The sequence below is a fragment of the Lepidochelys olivacea genome (genome assembly GCF_965140295.1).
Source record: "Lepidochelys olivacea isolate rLepOli2 genome assembly, chromosome: 21".
Taxonomy (NCBI): domain Eukaryota; kingdom Metazoa; phylum Chordata; order Testudines; family Cheloniidae; genus Lepidochelys; species Lepidochelys olivacea.
Window position 1 is genome coordinate 15,435,348 of NC_140431.1, and position 23,599 is coordinate 15,458,946.

The 23,599-nt window shown below is 48.5% G+C and overlaps 1 protein-coding gene across 3 annotated transcripts in view; it reads left to right on the forward strand.

Moving 5' to 3' along the window:
- Window positions 1-23,599, forward strand: part of SYT2 (synaptotagmin 2) — a 184,515-nt gene that overhangs the window by 119,457 nt on the left and 41,459 nt on the right. For all 3 annotated transcript variants that reach the window (XM_084610963.1, XM_084610965.1, XM_084610964.1), the window contains exon 2: window positions 160-229. The gene's annotated coding sequence lies outside the window, so the exon portion shown is untranslated. The remainder of the gene's footprint in view (window positions 1-159; window positions 230-23,599) is intronic.

A 23,599-nucleotide genomic window follows, 5' to 3' on the forward strand; every position in this document is an offset into this window, starting at 1 on the left:
AAACATCTTGGTGTCATCGAATCTGCATTTGTCTCCAATAAATTTTTTTGCCTGAAAATGTTTTGCCTGGCACTGTGTATGGACTCAAGCAGTTCCACAAGGCAGTGAGAAAGCCCATGGCTAGGCCCATCTTATTTCTTGTTGCTTTGCTCTGTTTAGGTCTCCTGTCTCTCTCACCCGTCACAAGATTCCCACAGTACCGAACAACTGGTAAATCCGAGTGGCTGTGGTAAGTCCTGTCAACTTTATTCTGGTCTCTGAGAATGTCTTGAGCTGAATCCAACTCATGGTGTAATAATAATTCCACTGCTGTCAATGGAATTTGGCCCCTTAGTGTGACCTGAGAAACTGCCAGGTTCTTTTAATATTAACCTGATCCCGAAGAAGTGACATGTGATGTAGTAAGTTAACGTTTTATTGTAACTTTGCCTTAACAAAATGTTCCTTAAAAAGGCTGCGCGGGGGATTGGACCTCCTCTGGACCAGAGGGTAGCTCAGTACTGCACACTTGTATTTGCTGAGCCATAGTGTTCGTTCTCCACGTAATCTTCCAGCACAGATCAGTCTGACCAATAACACACACAGGCACAAGCCTGTATGTTACTAAGGAAGTTTTACCCAAGGAGTTCATTGTGGGTGTCACGGTTCAGGGCAACTGCACTTGTATTTCTCCCCCATAGTCCAGCCAGGGCACCCACTCTCATGCTCCTGGCTCCTTAGCCATCACTTCTCTTGGTGTAGAGGCCTGTGTCTCTCTCCCTCCCGACTGGGTTTTTCCAGGCCCTACAGTTCCCTGCCTACACTGTGTTATGCCCAACAAGTCAGGTGGCCTAAGCAGGCCAGCGTCTGTATTTTGCTTTCTCCCCAGAGGCTGTAAATAGCATAATGGCCTGCAGTTATAAGTTACCCCGGAGCTCTTTGTAAGCAAGCACATTTATTGTTAAGGTGAAAGCGTTACAGAGAAAATGTATTAAAAACATGTTCCTATGCACATGCTAAAAGCTAACCCGACGTCACTCATCGATCCTGTGGGGCCCCCCTTGGACAGAAGGTCCTGTCTGTTTGCTGGATCAGAAAGAAGGCACTAAGTTAGATGATTTATCCAAAAGTCCTTTTTTTGCCTGGTGGACTCTGGAGAATCCAGGTGGAACAAGTATATGCAGCCTCCCCAGGTGGTTATACCCCTCTGGAGTTGTTGCAATCTGAGTGAATTTGCCTCAACACCTCATAAAGTTCTTAGTTCCTGGTGGGCGTTGGTCACCCTCCCTCATGGAATTACATACAAGCCCTGACCCACAATGATACATAAACTTAATACAGTAAGATCTCCCAAATGTATTACTGGAATTTGCCGTATCAGTCACAACAAACAGTCCCCAGTCTATGAGCCCTACAAATCTTGGGTTGATTGAGGTTATCTCTGGCGATGCACTGTCAATATTTCTACAAAGATCTGCCTTTGCCCCCATGTACAGCAGCCTCCTGAAGTTCAGCGAATAGTGTGTGAGGGGTAACCAGTGGGGCCAAGTCAGCCCCTTTTCCTTGCTCACAGAATCACTCTGAGCCGATGCAGTTTCCTCGATTCACAGTCATTGGTTTTTCTCTTCCATGATGGTTTTTAAATCTGCGGACCAGTCGCCAATCTATGGACCAGCTGGCTTGATTAGGTGTAATCAGTTGGCCAAGTCACATGGTGGTGTTCCTGTCCCGTGCCTGGAGGAGCCTGCAAACACCTCAGATGTGAACATTTTTCATGGGTAACTCTGATGTTTGAAAAAGGACTCGCTTGCTTTAATGTTGGTGGACAGCAGGCTCAAAAAGGGTGGGATTGTAGCCAGAGGGCAGGTTTGTGGAGTGGAAGCCAGGAGACCAATGCTATAGTCACCGCTCTGGGGCGGACCTTGGACAAATCCTTTTTTCTTTGTTCTTCAGTTTCTTCCCTTATAAAATGGGGGCTAATGATATGGATACACACACCCTTTGTACAGTGCTTTCGCACTGATTGATGATAGGAGCTGAATAATGTCTCCTCCTCTCTGTGACCAAAGAGTGAACACACCAACAAGTATTTACGAGTAATGTTCACACCCTCTCCTGAAAACAGGATTGGGTATACTGGGAATGTAGCTCAGTGACTATCCCTGGGGAGACTTCCTTCTCTTGGAAACACTTGCATTTCAGCTGTGGGTTTATGGTCCTTGGGATAAGTTGTCTAGGAGTCGATTTAGCAGCAGCAAGAGTGGGGAGTCCCTATCAGAGGCAGGAAAATCACCCAACTTGCTTCAATGTCTGGGAGTATTTATGCAGGATATTTATCCCAGGCTGACAGCTGCTCTTACAGCACACGTGCTTGTGCTTCCGGGCAGAGCATTAGAGTGTTACCAGTGATTGTTTTTTTTTTTTTTTTTGCCTGTTTATTTCCATGAGAGCTGGGTCTGAGCCACAAAGTCAGATCTAGGTCAAAGCTTTCTCTGATAGTGATCCAGGTGTTGGTTCCGGCCCATCTTGACTCTGCCTGATGCTGGCCGTTTGACAATGACCCTTTTATCTAGAGAGGTGGAATGAGTGCCAGGCAAGGCTACGGGATGTGAGTAAGGTGAATTCCTGCGGTATGCAGTGTAATGGCCCGAGTCGGGATGAGCTCAACTGCTCTTCGCTGGGAGACAATATGTAATTCCACAAGAATTCCACTGGCTCACCCTTTAATTAAAGGAGCATATTTAGAGTTAATGAAAGTGACAGTCCGCTCATGGTAGCGTGGGTGAGGGATTGTGCAGCCGGTGCTGTGAAATCTTCCCTCAGACAACTCTCCAATGACCCTTGCTCCCCACTGCTATCCCAGCCCTGGGGTCCTTGCACTCAGCTTTGCCAATGCCCTTCAAGCCTGACTCACCATCCCCCTGCTATTCTGGGGCTGGGCTCCCTACACGTAGCTCTGCTGGTGCCCCACAGTCCTGACCTGCAGCCCCTGGCTATTCCAGCCCTTTAAGGAGTGTCTGCAGGGGTTCATTGAAACCGAACCTTAATGTGATCCTTTTGAACATCGCTCATCGTTACCAAAAGATGCAATGTGATTACAGGACTTGGGCAAGTGGGGCAACAGGCTTCCCTGGTCCATGTGATGCCTGGTTACTCCCGGTCAGTGTTAAAGGCACAACAGCAAACTATCCTGACATGTAGGAAAGCTAGGAAGCATAGTAAGAGCCACTAGGACAGCATCAGGAGGTCTTCAAAATCCTACAAAAAGTGGAAACATGGACCGATTACTAAGGATGAATACTAGGGTTGTCAAGCAATTAAAAAAATGAATCACGATTAATCACACGATTAATTGCGCTGTTAAACAATAAGAATACCATGTATTTCAATATTTTTGGATGTTTTCTACATTTTTCAAATATTGATTTCAATTACAACACAGACGACAAAGAGTATGGTGCTCACTTTGTATTTATTTTTGATTACAAATATTTGTACTGTCATAAACAAAAGAAATCGTATTTTTCAGTTCACCTCATACAAGTACTGTAGTGCAATTGCTTTATCATGAAAGTTGAACTTACAAATGTAGAATTATGTACAAAAAAGCCTGCATTCAAAAATAAAATAAAGTAAAACTTTAGAGCCTACAAGTCCACTCAGTCCTACTTCTTGTTCAGCCAATTGCTCAGACAAACAAGTTTGTGTACATTTACGGGAAATAATGCTGCCCGCTTCTTGTTTACAGTGTCACCTGAAAGTGAGAACAGGCGTTCACATGGCACTGTCATAGCCGGCGCCGCAAGATATTTACATGCCAGATGCGCTAAAGATTCATATGTCCCTTCATGCTTCAACCACCATTCCAGAGGACGTGCTTCCATGCTGATGGCGGGTTCTGCTCGATAACGATCCAAAGCAGAGCGGACCAACACATGTTCATTTTTGTCATCTGGTCAGATGCCACCAGCAGAAGGTTGATTTTCTTTTTTGGTGGTTCTGGTTCTGTAGTTTCCGCATTGGAGTGTTGCTCTTTTAAGACTTCTGTAATCATGTTCCACACCTCGTCCCTCTCAGGTTTTGGAAGGCACTTCAGATTCTTAAACCTTGGGTCAAGTGATGTAGCTATTTTTAGAAATCTCACATTGGTACCTTCTTTGCGTTTTGTCAAATCTGCAGTGAAAGTGTTCTTAAAATGAACATGTGCTGGGTCATCATCTGAGACTGCTAGAACATGAGCTATCTGGCAGAATGCAGGTAAACAGAGCAGGAGACCTACTATTCTCCCCCAAGGAGTTCAGTCACAAATTTAATGAACGCATTATTTTTTTTAATGAGCATCATCAGCATGGAAGCATGGCCTCTGGAATGGTGGCCGAAGCATAAAGGGGCATACGAATGTTTAGCATATCTGGCATGTAAATACCCTGCAACACTGGCTACAAAAGAGCCATGAGAAAGCCTATTCTCACTTTCTGGTGACATTGTAAATAAGAAGAGGGCAGCATTATCTCCAGTAAATGTAAATAACCTTGTTTGTCTTAGCGAGTGGCTGAACAAGAAGTAGGACTGAGTGGACTTGTAAGCTCTAAAGTTTTACATTGTTTTATTTTTGAGGGCCGTTCTGTAACCAAAAAAAAATCTAAATTTTTAAGTTACACTTTCACAATAAAGAGATTGCTCTACAGTCCTTGTATGAGATGAACTGAAAAATACTAGCTTTTTATCGTGTTTACAGTGCAAATATTTGTAATAAAAATAATATAAAGTGAGCACTGCCCACTTCGTATTTTGTGTTGTAATAGAAATCAATATATTTGAAAATGTAGAAAAACGTGCAAAAATATTTAATTTCAATTGGTATTCTATTGTTTAACAGTGCGATTAATCACGATTATTTTTTTTAATCGCAATTAATTTTTTTGAGTTAATCACGTGAGTTAACTGTGATTAATCGACAGCCCTAATGAATACAGAAGAATAGCATAAACAGGGGAGGACAAAATCAGAAAGGCCAAGGCACAAATTACACCTAGCAAGGGACGTAAAATGCAGTCAGAAGAGGTTCTGTAAATACATTAAGATCGAAAGACAAAGAGCAGTGTAGCTCACTACATAGCAGGGAAGGAGAGCTAATAATGGATGTCACAAAGAAGGTGGAGGTGTTTCATGCATATTTTGCTGCAGTCTTCATTTTATAGGTGAATTGGGACCTGATACTCAACACAATATTAACAACAAAGGGGAGGAAACAGAAGCCAGAATAGAGAGAGAACAAGTTTAAGAATATCTAGATAACTTTAGATATATTCAAGTCATCAGGGCCTGCCAAAACACATGATCTATGATGAAAGGTTAAAAAAAACTTGGGAATTTTAGTATTGATGAAAGATGACTGAGGGGGAACCTGGTAAGTCTTCCAATATGTTAAGGGCTGTTATAAAGAGGATGGAGATCAATTGTTCTCCATGTCCACTGAAGAAGGTAGGACACGAAATAATGGGCTTAATCTGCAGCAAGGGAGATTGAGGTTAGATATTAGGAAAAACTTTCTAACTCTAAGGATAGTTAAGCTCTGCAACAGGCTTCTGAGGAAGGTTGTGGAACCCCTGCTCACTAGAGGTTTTTAAGAACAGGTTGGCTAAACACCTGTCAGGAATGGTCTAGGCTTACTTGGTACTACTTCAGTGTGAGGGTGGGGAATGGTCTAGATGACCTCTCACGGTACCTTCTAGCCCTAAATTTCTATGATTTTAATATTCTAGGTTTGAAAATAAACACTTAAGCTCTAACTGAATTGCACCTCACATAATTAGCTCGTGGAACTCATTGGTACAAGATATTGGAGTTAAGAGCTTAGAAATATTTGGGGAAAAGTAGATCTTTGTATGGATAATGGGAACATCCAAGGAGGTAAGAATGGAAAGGATAAAATGTATGAAAGGTATAAACTCTCCTGTGTCAGGGCACGAGCCAAACTCTGACAGTCAGGAAGTAAGTCCTGCCCTGGGCTGGTTTCTCCATCCTTGTCCCCTGGGCCAGGGGCGGGTCTTGCACCTTCCTCTAAAGCAGTTGGTGCTGGGCACTCTCACAGCCAAGATATCAGGCTCGATGGGCCCCTAGTCTGATCTGGTTTGCCACTGCCTGTTATAACTGCTGCAGAGAAGTAAGTCAGGGTGCCCATAGAGACAACTGTGTATTCCAGCTATTGATATAGGGGTGTTTGTGATGGAATGGCTACCATGATGAGCACACTGTGCTCTGGTCCTCTGTCTCCCGAGGGCTCCACCCCTCTATCTCAAGCTCCTCACCATGCTGTCTCAGCTCCTTATGGGCTCTAAAAAGGAGCCTCCAGGTTTTGCGGCTGGCTCCCAGAGGCTCGGAGCATTGCTTCTACTGCAGCTAGTGCTAGGGGGGTATGTACTCTTGGGACCAAAGGTCTCTCCGGGTGTAGCATGTGTCTAAGGCAGTTAGTGAGGTGAGGTCTGGGTAGCACAGGGGTTATGCGCCCGTGTGCTCCTGCGGCTCTGTAGTGTGTGGCTGACCCTGCCGCTTGCGCGTGCCTAAGGGTATGTCTGCACTGCATTTGGAGGGGTGATGGCAGCTACTCCTATGCTGCTCCGGGACCGGAGCTAGCATGGTTAAAGTTACCTAGGGATCTCGACCTGTGCTGCAATCCCACCTCTCGACGGCAGCGTCGGCCTACCCCCTGGGAGCCCCTTCTTTAGCTCAAGTGGGTACTGACTTGTGCTTTTCGTTCCTTGCTGGGGTTGTTATGTCCCTGCCTTGAACAATAAACCATCAACCGCAACACCCGCCATTCTGTGGACCCTTCTATGACGGGTTGGATCACAGAAACCCTGTTGGGGCTGCCAATTGATGTGCAAGAATACTTCTGCCCCTGCTTTCCCTGTCAGCTTGGGACTCCGGAACCCTGCCTGGCTGTGCCAGACACACTTGCCGGCCACAAACACAGACCCCAGTCTGAAACACATCCCACAAACTGCAGGCTTAATTGAAAGCAGCTTAAGAAGGGTTCATGTCTTTAACACTCAGATGCCCAACTCCCAATGGGGTCCAAAACCCAAATAAATCCGTTTTACACTGTATAAAGCTTATACAGGGTAAACTCATAAATTGTTCACCCTCTATAACACTGATAGAGAGAGATGCACAGCTGTTTGCCCTCCCTCCCCTCCCCAGGTATTAATACATACTCTGGGTTAAATAATAAGTAAAAAGTGATTTTATTAAATACAGAAAGTAGGATTTAAGTGGTTCCAAGTAGTAACAGACAGAACAAAGTGAATTACAATAAAATAAAACACTCAAGTCTAAGCCTAATACAGTAATAAAACTGAATACAGATAAAATCTCACCCTCAGAGATGTTTCAATAAGTTTCTTTCACAGACTGGACACCTTCCTAGTCTGGGCACAATCCTTTCCCTTGGTACAGCCCTTGTTCCAGCTGAGGTGGTAGCGAAGGGATTTCTCATAACTGCAGCCTCCTTTGTTCTGTTCCACCCCCTTGTAGGGCTTTGGAACAAGGCGGGAATCTTTTGTCTCTCTGGGTCCCAACCCCTGCTTCTCAATGGAAAAACACCAGGTTTAAGATGTATTCCAGTACCAGGTAACATGGTCACATGTCCTGTGAGACCCCAAGCCTTCATTCCTCCCAGCCTGGCTCACAGGAAGGCCTGCCTGCAAACAGAGCCATCCACAGTCAATTGTCCTGGCTGATGGGAGCCATCAAGATTCCCAACCACCATTAATGGCCCACACTTTGCATAATTACAATAGGCCCTCAGAGTTATATTTTATATTTCTAGCTTCAGATACAAGAGTGATACATTTATACAAATAGGATGACCACACTCAGTAGATTATAAGCTTTGTAATGATACCTTACAGAAGCCCGTTTGCATAAAGCATATTCCAGTTACATTTATATTCATACTCATTAGCATATATTCATAAAATCATATAGAATGCAATGTCACACCTTCATCACCCCCTGAACTGCCTGACCCCCGAGCTCCATCCAGTCTCTCCTTCCCTTGAAATCCCAGCTCGTCTCCAGAGGAGATGAATGAATCCTTGGCAGCGTTTCTAAAGCTGAGAAGTAATTACCTTGCTCAAGCATAACACTGCGGGAAATGGCATTCTCTCTCCCCCTCCAGCGTGCCCGGGGAAGCAGTGCCAGGGAGGACTCCATTGATCTTCCTGCGGTGGAGCTGCTGACTTGACACACAGCTTAGTTCTCCACTCCGATCGTGCGTGCTGACAACTGGGCCAGACGGATGATGAACGCTCATTGCCATGTGCAATTTTATCCCCTTACTGTAAATGCTAATATGCCCGCCCAGCGCAATGAATTATCCCTTTCATGGCTGGCAAGCCAGTTAGCTCCTTTTGATGGCTCCAAAGCGACCAAATAAACAAACATCAGCCAATTTGCTACAGCTGGGAACAAAGAGAGAGACAATGCAGCTCAGAATAGTGTCCCCCCTCAATTCCATCCCCCTGCCTTCAGGGGGAGGAATAGCTCAGTGGTTTGAGCATTGGCCTGCTAAACCCAGGGTTGTGAGTTCAATCCTTGAGGGGGCCATTTGGGATCTGGGGCAAAAATTGGGGATTGGCCCTGCTTTGGGCAGGGGGTTGGACTAGATAACCTTTTGAGGTCCCTTCCAACCCTGATAGTCTATGATTCTATGAACCCTTTGGAGACAGGAGCCCTTGGCACTGACCTTTAGCATCCAAGCTCCCAACCATATGCTAAGGGGGAGATTGCAGGACTGCTGTCCTAGGTGTGAGGTTTTGGAAGTCCTAGGAGATGTGAGGAAGTCCTGGCCTTGTGGTTAAGACTCTGACCTGGGGCTCATGAGTTCCTTGGTTCAATTCCGGGCTCACTGTGTGGTCTTGGTGACACACTTATTCTGTGCCTCCATTTCCCCACTATCAAAGGGGGTGATACTAGTGCCTTCTCTTCTCTTGTCTGTATGTTCGTTGGGGTGAGGGACTGTCTGTGTCTGTGCCTGGCACAATGGGGCTCTGATCTCAGTGAGAGACTACAGGGATAAGAATGGTAAGAGAGACCTGGAGGTAGAGAAAGTCACTGGGACGTTCTAGCAGAAGAGCCAATCGCACTACAGGTCTCATAGGCCCTGGGTGAGAGTTAGGGAAAGGACGTATCTTGGCTAAACCTGGCTCCGCTCTGCCTGTGCACCCTTTGGAAGTCACTGGGGTTGTACAGCTGTCAGTGAGAGGAGGAATTGGATCCTAAATGAATTATAGCATGGAGCTCTGCGGGAGTGTGGGAGAGTCTCCCTAAGGGAGGGCTGGGAGCCCCATTACTTGGGACCAGACAAGCCATGAGGGATCAAGTGTCCGGGACGACCCTGCACAGAGCTCTGCGCAGGGGGAGGATGCTCTAGATAGGGCCTAAGAGGTGTCTTCACTCTGAATTCCTATGAAGAGTTCTGAACTGGAAACCTGTGTGTCCCCTGCTCCAACCAACAGGCCCTGGACTGTGGGGAGGGGAACTGGGGAAACGGGCACTTGTTAACTCCACGGAGGCCAGGTGAGAGAATGCACTGAAACTTTTCCCCAGTACAGTGGGCTGGGGGCCCCTAGCAAAGACATCTGCATCCCCAAATACAGATCTGGGGTTGTCCCTCCATTCTGTTTTGCCATGCCCAGTTAGAGTCTCCTAGGGTCAGTCAGACTCCTGTCACCTCATCCCAGGCTCCCTCGAGCATCATGAGTTTGCAAGTCCAGGTCTAACAGGAATCTTATCATGTTCCCATTTGGGAGAGACCCAGGATTTACCAGCCTGAATCACACCTGGGATGGCAGAGACCCATCTAGCCCAGTATCCTAGCTCTCACATGGCCAGGACCAGTTGCTACAGAAACCCTTTGTGGACAGTTATGGAATAATATGCCCATGGGGAAAGTTTCTTCCTAACCCCATCTGTCAGTGATTGGCTTCTACTCCCTTATAAAAACATTGCTAGACCCTTTCTTATGTCATTGGGGGTGTTCTATATTCTCTTTACCCATACTCATCCTCTTCTGCCATCACTGGTATCTTGTGGCAATGAGTCCCGCAGGCTGATATGCTGTACATGAAAATATTTCCTTTTATCGGTTGTATATAAATTGCCTTTCAGTTTCATTGGCGGTCTCATGGCTGTTGTCTTATAAGGGTAAATAGAAGCCCCTCCATTTAGCTTTGTTAGACCATTTGTTATTTTACATACTTGGGCACTCTTATTTACGTCCCCTCTAAATCCACTGTGACATGAGGAATAACCAGAACCTAGCCCCTAGATTATTGATCCCAGCATATCATATTGCAGGATAACAAAACCAGAACAGTTATGTACAGATGTGACAGCTTAATAACCCACCCAGCCAGCCCACTCACTGACATGCATGAACCACAGACTCAGCCATTAGAGACTTGACTTCTGTTAGGATGTATTTGGACTCCAGCTTTGACAGCACAGGCTGTTCTACTGAGCAAAGAAAGAAACATGCTGTCAGGATGAGCTGGGGAGGAAGGGCACATTCTCCACTCACAGCAAGAAGGTGTGTATGGCTAATGCATGCTAAGGAGAGACAGGAGACTTGAGTTCTGTTCCTGCCTTTGGCAAGTCTTATACCTCAGTTTCCCCAACAGGGAAATGGGCCAGAATGTGAACCTTAAAAAAATCATCTTTGGCGAGATTCCTGGGTGGAAAGTGGAAGGAATTATTACTGAGGCAAAGGAGGAGTTGGGAACTTGCATCTTTTTCTTTCAATGAAAAATGTCTGTTGAGATTTTGGAAGCGGCTTCAGTCAGCTCGATCAGGACGGCAGTTTCCTTCCTGAGCATGGGCCCACGATGGTTCTCGGGCCAGCTGTAACCTCCCAGGCACCGCTGACTGCTGGCGATTTCCACCTGGGCAACCTAGCCAGGAGTCCCGCAGAGCGGGTGGGGATTGCTGCATCTGCCGGCATCTCTCCCGCTGCTCCTGCGTCGGCTCCGTCATGGGAATGGCACTGGCTCTGGCGACCCGAGTCAGAGAGGACTGGCTCAGCCGCTCTTGCTCGAGGGCTGCTCCAGGAACCTGGCAGGATGGAAGTGCTGCCGTGAGAGCTGGCTTAGTGACTCAGCACTTTTCTTGTGCGTCTTTCCTCTCCGGCTCCGCCGCAGTATTAACTCTCCGCTCGCCCTGTGCACACAGCTCGAGGGCCGCCTTGCCGGCCTTCAGCCAGCAAAGGAGGGGGACTGCCAGCATCCCCAGGGGGCAGTGCTGGGAAATGCAGGGTTTGAAATTGGAGTTACTTTTCCATGGAACTCAAAAGTGGGTCGGTGTCATTATCCTCATTGTACAGATGGGGAAACAGAGGCATGAAGCAGGGAAGTGACTTGCCCAGCCAGTCAGTGGAAGAGCCAGGCATAGAATGTGGGTCTCCTGGGTTCCAGTCCAGTGCTCTGCCCACAGCTATAGATTCAACCTGGAGTGATATTTAAAGCAAGCTTTCTATAAAATCAGTCACCGCTAGTTGTTTTCCACATTTCTCTTTCTATTCTCTGCCTTTCCTTCAGTTTTTTAAAGGGTTCTAATTATTCTTGTTTCCATTTAACCTTTTCAGGGCAGGGGCCACGTCTTCCTTTGTGTTTATGCAGCACCTCAGGGTGCTGCTGGAGTGCACTTATCTACATATACATTTGGTCTCAGGGGGAATTTTGAAGTGAACAGAGTGATTTTTTACTCTGAAGTGCATGCAGGCCTCAGTTCTGTGACCATGCTCCGTTGCAACAGCTTGTCTTGCACTGTGTACACCCAAAGGCCAGCAAACCCTCTCTTCCCCCCTCCCCCAGTCTAGTACAGTGCAACTACCCTGAATCTAGCTCTGTGACCTCTGTCAGTGGGACCTTTTTCCTACAAACTGTCTCGCCAAATGCTTCCCAGAGTCAAGTAATAAGAGCAGGGGGAGAGCAGGATCCAGAGGCAGCAGAGGAAAGGTGCCTTTTCAGAGGAGACTTGAAATGGGGGATTGAAAGGGTGGGTGAAGCAGAGTCAGTTGCAGAGGAGAAGATTCTTGCACCTTTTGCAGCCAGAAAGGACGAAGGAATGACAAGGGATGGTGGCACAGAGGGTCCATGGAGTCACCTGGAACAAGGCTTTGCAGACCTGGAGGATGATTTATTTTAACTGGGTCCTGGACTGCATGAGGAACCAGTGGAAGTGTCTGGGACCGGAGGAGAAACTCATTGATTCACAGACCCCCTCCTGCATCATTGACACAGGCTGTTGGCTCTTTTCTTTTGAACTCCGTTTGCAGCGTGCTCTGGGAAGCTGGGGCCTGTTTGTCTCTTCCTGCGGCTTTTGTGCTAAACATCTGGGAATCTCCGCTCCTGGTTCCTGCAATGGGAACTCAGCCCCGCTCCGGGAACAGGGATGGGGACGCTGAGGCAGTGGGACCAGCTGACAGAGTGAGAACCAATGTCTGGGGTTGTTTCGGGGGGTGGGGACATTGGATTCCTTTTGTGTGGGGGGGGGGGGGGGAGAAGATATCAAATAAAATCCTTTTAAAAAAAAAAAAAAGCCTAATTGGCAAAGTTCAAACCAGCCCTGGACATTCGGCTCCACAGCCTGGGCCCTGAGAGCGAGGCCAGTTAATGGAGGCCAGGGTTTGGATCCCCTCTGGGCCCGCTCTGAGCCTTTGCGGACACCATCTGTCCTGGAAAACGTCTGTCTCTAAGCAAAGCACAGACTCTTGTTGCGACTCGGCATGGACAGAGGACGAACATAAGAACGGCCCTGCTGAGTCAGACCAAAGGTCTGTCTAGCCCAGTGTCCTGTGTTCCGACAGTGGCCGATGCCAGGTGCCCCAGAGGGAGCGAACAGAACAAATCATCAAGGAAGCTGCAGCCCCATTCACGGCCTCGCAAAGCACTTCCCGATTCATAGCTTTTAAGGCCAGAAGGGACTGTCCCGACCTGCTCCGTGGGCCCCAAGAGCTTTATCCAGACTCCAGCATCCAGCCGTCACTCCTGGCTGAGCTGGAGCGTAGCTGTTACAAAAAGACACCCGCTCCTGATTTAAAGCCTGGCACGTTTCGCACGCTCTTCACTAGATGCTGCACGAGGGAGCTGCGGTGCGGGGTGCTAACCTGTGACCTGTCCACCCCAATCAGTAACATGCATCACTTTATGTGGCGCTGCAGGGCAGGGGACTGAACCCAGGACCAGCTGGGGAAGACAATTAAACAGCAGGATAAATCGCACGGAGCTGAGGGCCAAACTGGACTGCTCCTCCGACCCTGGCCTCCCAGTGGGGAGAGTGGAAGGATCCGGCAGCTCCAGTCCTTGCACCAGCCACCACTACAGCCCCTGTGCCTCCCAGAGCACGCGGCTCCTGGCTAATGATGGCGGGAATGGTGGCGAATGAAGGGCCATGGATCTGTCCCGAAAGGGAGCACTCATTTGCATCCCCTTAAGTCAAGTAGCAACAGGCCCACTCCCCCTGTGGGATGGGGAGCTCAGGGGGCTGGAGCTTACGACGTGATGGTGGAACAAAGCAGCCGAGAAGATGGAAGTGCCTTCCCCCAAGGCCCCTTTTTCCTTCCAGGGCAGAGCAGCATTCCTGGCTCCTCTCCCACAGAGAGACTGTTACCAGCTTGGAGGGGTGGGACCGTGGCTCTTTCAGTGCCGGACTGCAGGAGGAGAGCAGAGTCAAGGACATGAAGGGAGAAGGAAGAGAGGGATCCTCACCTGTGTTTGTGAGCTACCTGCCGCTTCATGCTGGGGTTTGGCAGGCCACCCTGTACCCGCCTCTGCTATGTTGGTCCCAGAGGCCCTGGTGCAATCAAAGAGCTTTGATTCTCATGACAAGCTTCAAAGAACATTGTGATGCGTGCCGAACCACACTGCTGGGTGCTGTCCCAGACCATGGGGCCAGGAGGGCTGCCTGTTAACAGCCAGACAAGGGGCCTGTTGGGCGAGATCGTGGCCACAGCCATGCAGGACCTCAATGTCCCCTCTCACCAGGGATGGGATCTCAGTCAGGTTTGGAGTGTGGCCAGGACAGGGAGGGTGGAGAGTCCAGCCCTGCAAACTTGATAGATCCCCAGGGATTCCCCATCACTGGAGGCTGTGCACCTCCCCGGTGCTCTGGGGTTCTGCTGCCCTCTGGATCTCAGCGGTGGCTCGGTGGAGAAGTTAATGCAGCTTGGCAAGCTGGGACTAAGATCTTGTGTCTCACACCAGCACTTACGCTGTCCCAGTGCCTCTTCCTGGAGGAGCGGTGACCAAGCACTGGGAGCCCCCCCAGCTCCGCCCCTCGCGAGCTGAGGGTGGGGTCTCTCTGAGACACATTCACCATGAAGATGCTTTCAATCCTCTCTGCAGGCTTTGACCCAACTGCTAGGGGGTTAGACCTGAGGCTGTGAGGAATCGGGAACATGATTTGTTTCTGTTTGCAAACCGGCGTTTGATTTTGGCAGGCGGTTTCTGGGTGTCCGACTCCAAACCCCGGGGGCCCTGATCTGCGGAAGTGCTGAGCGCCCATGACTACAGTGGATGTCAGTGGGAGCTGTAGGTGCTCAGCACCTCTGAAAGTTTGGGCCCCAACTTGGGTTCCCAAACAATGGAAGAGCACACAGCATTGAGAGTGTTGAGTGCAATCAAAGTTCCATCAGAGGCAGTGTGGTCTAGTGGTTAGGCACGGGGCTGGGAATGGGAGAAGTGGGGGGTGGGCTTCCCCTGCTGGCAATGGGGACTAGGCTGGCGCTGTTCTTGTGATCATACTGCTTTGAGAGAATGAAAGTGGCATAGATTTCAAGGAAGAAAGTCTGGCATCTGGCTGAGGAGGGGAGAGCTAGGGTGGGGGGTCCCAGCCAGGGGTAGGGGGCATTTGGAGGGATGGATCATAACTCCAAACCTGCAATGGGATGCTGTCACTCCAAGACACCGTGCCAGGCAGGTATCAGCAGAGCAGTGAGGTGGTAACACGAAAGCCTCTGGCCGTGGCGGAGTTCGTGCTAAGGGAAGTCTCTGTGCTCCAGTGAAGGAAGGGTGAGTCACCAGAAGGATGAATCACCAGGGGAGCTCAAGGCAAGGTTAGAGAGACCCTGGGCGGGGTGGGGGGGTGTTCTCTTTCTTCTGCAGCACGGGTCGTTTGCAGGTTTAAACTAGTGTCAATGGTGGATTCTCTGTAACGTAGTCTTTAAATCATGATTTGAGGACTTCACTTACTCAGCCAGAGGCTAGGGGGTCTATTACAGAAGCGGGTAGGTGAGGTTCTGTGGCCTGCAATGTGCAGGAGATCAGACTAGATGATCCTAATGGTCCCTTGTGGCCTTCAAGTCTATGAGACACATCAGCAACAGTCTAGAGCCATGGCTGACTCAGGAGAGGCCGGGCTGGCCCCTGCTAGCCCGAGGATCCAGGGTCCCAGAGGGCCAGCGGGTCTCCTCAGCCAGGCCCATTTCCATATCACGTTCTCTAGTGAATTCAGTGCTGGCCACCAGCCTTGAAGGTGGTTGCTCCCCCAATGTAGCCAGTGGTTCCAGCAGGACAGGCTCCCCCACGGCTCTGGCAGGACTGGCTGTGCAGGCGACGGGGGGCTGGGTGGATGCAGTCCTTGGCCTGCCAGTGGTGGGCGACACTTGGACCCATCACGAGGGTGGCCATCGGGGCGTGGCCTGAGGAACCCAGTTCCCAATGGTCTGGGAGGGAGAAGTTGACACCAGAGACTCCCCTGTCCCCTGAGAGCCCCCAGGGCTTCTCCGCAGGCGCGGTCTTGTCCTGTGGCTGCGTGGGGTCTGCACAAGTGTGTCATTCAGCTGTGAAGCACCAAGGCAGCGATGCCATCGTACCTCAGGCATCTCCTTCCCTGCCAGAGAGCTGTGCTTCTCAGGGCTGGAGAGGCTCTAGGGTCTGTAAGAACGTCTGGGAGCGGGAGTTGCAAAAGCATTTGGCAGTGGCCTAACCGCTCCCAGCAGCAGGAGAGACGGCTAGCCTGAGACTCTGGTGCTGCTGTGTTCAACGCTGCTGTGCACCAGCCTCTCTGTGTGACCTTGAGAAGGTCACTTAGGCCTGGTCTGCCCTTAAAAAGCTGTACCAGGATCACTCTTTTGGTTAGAGGTCTGATTTTTTTTTCTGACGGAGTTATGACAGTACAAGCCCTAGCATGGATACAGTGATACTAGCAGAAGGTGCTTTGTACCAGTACAGACACTTCTTTATGCAAGTATAGCTGCATCCACACTAAGAGGAGTCATCCCACTTTAACTACAGTGCCCTGGTTAAAGCAGCAAAATTTCTAAGTGTAGCCTAGGTCTCAGTCTCTTTGGGCCTCAAAGAGGATTTTTATACCTCTCTTTGCACTGAGCCAGTTCCCGAGGACATAAAGCTGGCAGAGGTTCTCAGGATAAGGAATGAGGATGGATGGCGCGGCCGAGAAGGGGACACGCAAAAGTCCCCTGTGCATGATGAGCCGCCTTCTCTCTTGTTTCAGTGAAATCATGCACCCAAGGAGCGTGAAACTGCTCTGCCAAGAATCTACCACATCTCTGCCCCTCACGATCTGAATTCAGTCCAGGAGTACTGGGACGTCACACTCCTCTGGCTTTCGAGGCAAATGCTGGTGGGACTTTTGCACAGGATTAGCTCCCGCATGTCTGATGTGGGCTTTATCTTTTTGTTATGCCTCTTGCACCCCTGGCACAAGGCAGGAATTGCCTTGCTCTGGGGGAATTGGGAACTAAGAAACAGCATTTTCTGTAATAGCTTATTAGCCCCATGTCCTGGGCAAACTGCAGTTTAGCAATCCCAAGTGGTCAAAAATCATGTCATGCCCCCCAAAATCACAACAGATTAATTAAAAGTATTATGAGATTTAAAATATAATACATTTGGGGTTTGTCTTTTCTTGCCTACTGGGATCAGAGCTTTTAGGGGTCATGTTTTCCAGATTTTTTTCATAACCAGGCAGGCTAGGAAATTATTATTTTATTTTTTAAATGAAAGATGAGCTCCTCCCATAATCCTCTGACTCCAGGGGTTGGGGCTTTAAAATACCCCTCCTGCCAATCACAGAACTGGCAATAAAATCACACGAGCTGGTAGCAATGAAATTGTGGCTTTAACCATTGCCAGACCTTGCGCCTAGGTGCATTCCTTGTCTAGTTACCCTTTGCTCACTCCATACAAATGCTCTGTACTCAAATTCCAGACTTGTTGGAAGAGGCTTTAGATGTTCCCAGAGCGCAGGCTGGAGCTGTGGGGGGGTCCCAGAGCCCAGGCTCCAGCCTGAGCCTGAATGTCTGTATAGCAATTTTTAGCTTTGCAAGCCCAAGTCACCTGACCCAGGCAAGCCATAGCCGTGCTGTGGGTTTTTAATTCCAGTGTAGATGTACACTAAGAGTGTGTCTGCACCTCAATTAAACAGCCCCTTGGCCCAAACCTGAGCCTGCTGGCATGGACTAGCCACTGGTGTCTAATTGCAGTGTAGACAGACCCAGAGTGGCTTAAAGTCTTGCTGGGTCTCTACATCAGATTTTAAGGAAGAGATTTACAGGTGACTCCTAAAGCCGGGGGTCACAATGCAGGGGTAGACTTTGGACTGTAACTTTGTCCTCTAAGGTTCTAGTGCAAAGTTTCAATATGGTTTAGTTAGTTTCAATGTTGTGAAAGATGCCGATGCTTGTGAAGGGCATGGAGCAAATACAAGACAACAGGAAAACTCATGGAGCTTGCGAAGGCACCTGGTCCTAGGCACTACAGCCATACAAATAATAATATGTGAGACATTTTAAGGACCACATTTCTATTGGGCCTCTCTAATTACACCTCTGAGATTTGTGTTTTAATAAAAAAAGAGAAACTTAACATTTCTGATTTTTAAAATCTCACAATTTTTGAGCAAACCTCATGATTTTGGGGTCCTGACACATGACTGTGGAACGCTTGGCAATACTGGTGGTTGTACGTGCAAAATGCAGACTGCAGATGCCATACCCCCAGATACAGCTGAAGAGACCTCCCTTCAAATATGTCCTGAATGTGTAATAGACTCTTGATAGTTCAGTGTTTGCCTGCGTCTCCTTTCACTTTTGATTTCTAGTTAGTGTCACTTCCTGTTTCTATGACACTTGCCCAGAAATCCATCTTCCCAGGTGGTTCAAGGAATCCGCACCTACCTGATGCAGCTTTGGGCTTTATCAGCAACCCCTTTTACAGAGCGATCCTGATACCCTGTGCCCAACCGGCATGGATCCCAAACACACTCCAGTGCTTAAAATGCATCATTAACCAGACAGTCATGCCGCCACTTAGCCAGAAACATGCTTCTCTTTTAGTGGCCCCAGAACTCACCAGTGCAGAGAAATGTGCCTAGACCGTATGAGTTACAGCAGCGGACACCCAGTGTTATGGAGCAGGGCGTATCTTTTTTCTGTGCGGATAAAGCTGAACCTGCCAGTGCTGTAGCAATAATCAATCCCAGAGGCAAGCTGGGGAGCTGCCTGATGCTGTTGCTCTCAGAGAAGGCCCAGAGGGCCGCAGGGAGATGGCACTCTTCTGTCGATCCGCTCCCTTTGAATCATTCCTTCCACGCTACGTTTTTGCCCAATGACTTGTGCGTTGCTTTATGGGGATGAGCAGAGGTGGGAGAGTTTGGCCGTTTAGCCTTGCCTGTTTTTATGCATTTATTTATTAACTCTTTTATTGAGGGAGGAAGATTTTTTGCTGCAGTGGTACAGAGCCCATTGGCCAGCAGCGTTTGGTAGTTAGCAGCTAGACAAAGCTTTGCAGCTCCCCAGAGACATATCTACGTGCATCCTGGGCAAAAGTATCCAAGCACAAAATAACCCAGCTGTGGAGTGATGAGAAACGAGGCTAAGAGCAGCAGTGAGCTATGGGCCTGATCTTGTGAACTCCTGCACAGGGCTGAGCGCCCTTGAAAGTCTTGGGAGGGTGTGGGGAGGGGTGCTCAGGACTGGGCCCAGCCGCAAGCGGATGACTTGCTTGCCACGCATTTCTCAGAGTGACGTGCAGGAAGAGCAGCGGTAGGCCATGAAGCAGCCCAGACGGCCCAGTCACTGCCCTAGGGGAGCTGGGCTTAGTCAAGGGCAATGCTGAAGGGATATTGCATGCTGGTGCTGAAATGCCTCACCACTCGAGAGGGCATTGGGCTTAGGGACCAGCCAGCTCTTTCGGTTTAATTCCAAAGCGTCTCAGGGTCCGTCTACACTGCAGTTGCATTTTCCACGCATGTTCCTCTGCTGTGCCCCCTTCCCCAGGCAGAGTCACTTGCTGTGCCAATTTCAGTCCAAACACAGAGCTCCCAGAAGACTCACGATAGGCTCACTTCAGGTGCCTCCTAGCCCCGTCCTGAGCCCTGCTCCGGACGATGTCGGACTAACTAAATCGCTCAGGAGCGTGGAAAATCCACACCCCTGAGCGCCGCAGACCGGACTCCTGGTGCAGACAGCGCTATGCCAGCGGCCAGGCTGCTTCTGTTGACGCAGCGGCGAGAGGCGGATCAGCGGCCCCGCCAGGAGAGCTCGCTGCCGGTGACATCGGCGCGTCTGCGTGTAAGTGCTAAAGCGGCACAGCTGTGCCAATGCCGGATTGTAAGTGCAGACCTGCCCACAGGTTCTGCAAGCTTGGAAGAACCTGGGAACGTGATGAGTTGTTCAAAGCAGGGGCTTATAATGGAGGTCAAGGAGTGAGTCTGGCCTCCCCATCTCTGCCTGGCCTGAGGCCCGGGCGGGGTAGCCGAGGGAAGCCTCCCCCTGCAGCAGAGGACGTGCTGCTCTTAGACATGACCCTACAGCCCTGTACTCACGTGTCTTGTCTCTGCACATGGGCAGGCAGAGGAACCACTTGCAGCAGCCAGGATCAGTCATGTGAGGACGGCAGGATCAGGCCCGTTCAGGCAGCGAGGCCGTCAGTCCAGCATGCTTCCTTCAGCAGAAATTCCCTAACAACACCCTAGCACCCTGTTTGAACGCAGAATTAGATGCAAAACCGAGACCTCTGACCGAGAATTCTCTGTCGGGTCTCTGAAATGGAGATTTTTTTCCCCCCTCTATTCTCAGCACTGACTCATTTAGTTCTTTTCTAATCTGCTCTACTCTTGTGCAGCGGTATGTTGATATTGCACGGTTTGGAAGAGCTCCTTTCACAGTGGAGAATTAGCTTGGCCTGAAACCCTGAATGATAAAACCCCTCTTCGCTTTCCCTTACTTCCCTATTATTTGATTTCAGCTTGTGCCCCATGCTGGTGTATTGATTGGAACTTCTGCAGAATAAATGCAGCAGCAGCAGAAATAAAAAAGGCCCCAGAGAAGAATCTTCTGAGACAGTTTTTAAAATAGTTACAGTATCTGCAACCTCATCAAGTGTCTCTGGGCAACCCACTGCACACACCATTAATTGGCATTCTCCTGCTGCTTTCAGCCACCGTCCAGAGGCCCTTTGAGATGTGTCTGCGGCATCGATTACGCACAAGCTGAGCCCAGATTACTGCTAGCTTCTTCACAGAGGGCACCGTGCTCCTTCTTGCCTCTGGAGGAGATGAGACTGGGGGGCAGCAGGTGACTTTTATTAAGAGGGATTAAGTGGCTGGGAAAGTCAAAATGTAGCTGATTGGCCAACGGAGCCCCATGCGGCACCACTGAGTTTCATCAGCCCAGGGGCTGCAAGCATTCCTGTCTGGTGTAGACGTCACCACCATCTACTGCAATGGGCTGTGCTTTGAGCTTCCACAAAGGGGCACAACAGGCTGCCTACCTTTCAGGTGTGTTAGATTGGTGAGAGAGCATAACCCCCATGCACTGGCTCCGCTTTCCCCTCTGCTTGCAGTTCAAGGTGGTGCATATTCTTACAGCCCCAAGTGGGACCCTCTTATCCCACCAGGAGGGGTTGCTCAGAACAATCTCTTCCCCAGAGCTGGATGCCTGGGCAGTTGCATTCCATACTCAGCGGAGGGCCCTCAGCTCTAAGATCTGTTCCCCTTTGCCATCCATCAGGACCTGTCCACCCCTAGGATACATGTGTTGAATACGGCTTTCTGTTGATGTGGGTCAAGAACTGGGTCGGTCTTGTTGATGGGAGGTGGAGCGGAGGGCGTGGAGTGGTCTGTCTTCTGGAAATAGAGACTGATACACTCACCTCAGTTAGAGACTATCTATATATTGGTCCAGCGGGAATGCAATTCGAATGATTAAACAAACAAAATGGGGCAAAGAGGAGATTGCAAGTCCCCATTGCTGTGCTCCCAGCTGTTCAGAGAAGAGGGGTTACCCATCACAGGCTAGCCCCCAATATGCAGGGCTCCATCTTGAACTGAGCACACACAAGCAATTCCCAAGCCCTTTTCAGCTTCCCAAGCTCAGACCTCAGTGCCCCCACAAAACTGTGAGGAGCTGATGTCGGAAGCTACACAGAGGAAGCCATTGGTAGCTCACCAAAAGTTTTATGAGGCCCTCCAAAACCCAGGAACTATGCTTTATCTTCTGGAGTGCCATCTACTGGCACCTTATCTATGAACTGTTTACCTACATACACAATAGAGCACTCTTGTAACAAAAAACAGTGTGCTGAAAAGCATTCCTGTTACTGGCATGGAAATCAATGCGCCAAGCTTCCTACTTTGCCTATTTGTATTTTCCTGTCTGTTTTCTCGAGGAATGAGCTGAGAAAAGCACTTGATCATTGAACCTCACTAATAAATACGTTCTAGGCAGCGCGTTTGCTTTGGAAGTGCAATTTGGTGTGTCACCAGTGCCCACTATAAATTACATATCCCGACACCAGCCTGAAACCCTGTGTCATGGGCCCTGAGAGAGGATGGGCAAGCAGTGTTGGTGTTAATAACTGAAAGATTAACCCGTGAGATGAGTCAAAATCACCAGTATTGTCTCCAAGGCTGAAAGAACGTGCCAAATGTGGCATCCCTAGGACGAGTGGTAAGGTGTTATGGTACAAAGAAACAAAAAGTTAGAAGAATTTTCAAGACCTTTTTTAAATAGACGCATAGATTCTAAGGCCAGAAGGGACCACTGTGATCATCCAGTCTTGACCCCCTGCATACCATAGGACTTCCCTGAATTAACTTCTGTTAGAACTTGAGCAGATCTTTTAGAAAAACATTGCGCCTTGTTTTAAAAATGACCAGCAATGGTGACTCCACCACAACCCTTGGTAAGTTGTGGCAATGGTTAATTACTCTCACTGTTAAAATGTTATGCCTTATTTCCAGTCTAAATTTGTCTAGCTTCAACTTCCAGCCATTGGATTGTGTTAGACCTTCCTCTGCTAGATTGAAGAGCCCATTATCAAATATTTGTTCCCCAAGTAGGTACTTATAGATGGTAATCAAGTCACCCCTTAAGTTTCTCTTTGTTAAGATAGATAGATTGAGCTCCGTGATTCTCTCACTACAAGGCATGTTTTCCAATCCTTTAATCCTTCTCGCGGCTCTTCTCTGAACCCTCTCTGACTCCGGTTTAACAACATCCTTCTGGAACTACGAACACCAGAACTGGACACAGTATTCCAGTGGTGGTCACACCAGTGCTAAATACAGAGGTAATATAACCTCCCTACTTCTACTTGGGGTTCCCCTGTTTATACATCAAAGGTTCACATTAGCCTGCAACATTACACTGGGAGCTCATGTTCAGCTGATTATCCACCATGACCCCAAGTCTTTTTCAGAGTCACTGCTTCCCAGCATGGAGACCCCCATCCTATAAGTATAGCCTACATTCTTTGTTCCTGGATGTATATATTTACATTTGGCTATATTAAAATGCATATTGTCCACTTGCACCCAGTTTAACAAATGATCCTGGATCAGTGACCTGTTCTCTTCATTCTTTGTGTCTTTTGCAAACTTTATTGGCATAGATAAAATGTTATATAACGTGAGGGCAAGAACCAGTCCCTGTGGGACCCCACTAGAAGTGCATATGCTCAATAATGACACTGTGTATACAGTAGCATTTTGAGACCTGGAAGTTAGCCAGTTTTTAATCCATTTAATGTTTGCCATTAATTTTATATCATTCTAGTTTTTTAATCAAAATGTCATGCAGAACAAAGTCAAAGGCCATACAGAATTCTAAATATATTACACCAACGCTATCACCTTTATCACCCAGACTTGTAATCTCATCAGAAAAAGCTATCAAGTTAGTTTGACAGGATCTATTTTCCACAAACCCATGTTGACTGGCATTAATTACATTACCCTCCTTTAATTCTTTATTAATCAAGTCTCGTATCAGCCGTTCTGTTACCTTACCCGGGATTGATGTCGGTCTGACATGCCTATAATTACCCAGATCATCCTGTTCACCTTTTCTAAATATTGGCACATTAGCTTTCTTCCAGTCTCCTGGATCTTCCCCTGTGCTCAGCAAGGCTTACTGAAAATCAACACTAACCACCTCATTTGTTTGAATCCTGTTATCTCCCCAGCCTCTTGTCCTCTTTTTCTCAAACTTTCCAGAAAATTTCTACCCACGAGTAACACCATGTCTGTGAATGATTTCAGGCAGATTGGTTTAGTTTTGGCTGAGTTGGGAGGTGGTCGAAAACAGTTGTATTAA